The following is a 1,020-nucleotide window of genomic DNA, read 5'->3' as shown; positions in this document are numbered from 1 at the left end:
GCCCAGGCACGTCCTGGAGCATTGCCGGGTGCATCCCAAGGCCCTTCCCGGTGCGTCCCAGAGCATCGCCTGGTGTATCCCAAGGCATTGCCCAGGCATGTCCTGGAGCATTGCCGGGTGCATCCCAAGGCCCTTCCCGGTGCATCCCAAGGCATCGCCTGGTGTATCCCAAGGCATTGCCCAGGCACGTCCTGGAGCATTGCCGGGTGCATCCCAAGGCATCGCCTGGTGTATCCCAAGGTATTGCCCAGGCACGTCCCGGGGCATTGCCGGGTGCGTCCCAAGGCCCTTCCCGGTGCATCCCGGAGCATTGCCGGGTGCATCCCGAGGTGTCGCCTGGTGTATCCCAAGGCATCGCCCAGGCACGTCCTGGAGCATTGCCGGGTGCATCCCAAGGCCCTTCCCGGTGCGTCCCGGAGCATCGCCTGGTGTATCCCAAGGCATCGCCTGGTGTATCCCAAGGCATCGCCCAGGCATGTCCCGGGGCATTGCCCGGTGCATCCCGGAGCATTGCCCGGTGCATCCCAAGGCATCGCCTGGTGTATCCCAAGGCACCTGCAGGCATGTCCCAAGGAGCAGCCTGAAGGGATCACCTGGGACATCCGCAGTTGTTACCCAGCGCATCCAAAGGCATCCCCAGATGTGTCCGACGGCATCATCCGGCACGTCTGAAGGCATCGCCGGAGGCGTGTGAAGGCASCCCCGGATGCATCTGTTGGCATCACCCGGCACATCCGAGAGGACKCCTGGCCCCACCGGAAAGCCTCCCSGGGCGCCAGCCTCRCCGTAGGCATCGCGGCGCCCCAGGGAGCCCCTGCGGCAGCAGGGGTGCGGGGACGGCGCGCCCTGGGCCTCCGCGGCCGGGGCTGGCACCTGGCAAGCGCTGCCGGGCGAAACTTTGGACCTTGGGTTTGTCGGCAGAGGCGGCGGGGCAGGCGTGCGGCGCGGCCGGGGCTAGGGACGAGGTGATCAAAGCGTGTCGTCGGCCCGTGATGCAAGTTTTCAGGTGTCGGCTGGATG

The sequence above is a fragment of the Rhea americana genome, unplaced genomic scaffold (assembly GCF_003343005.1).
Source record: "Rhea americana isolate MKP2758 unplaced genomic scaffold, rheAme1 scaffold_297, whole genome shotgun sequence".
Lineage (NCBI taxonomy): Eukaryota > Metazoa > Chordata > Aves > Rheiformes > Rheidae > Rhea > Rhea americana.
Note: the sequence above shows the minus strand (reverse complement) of the source record.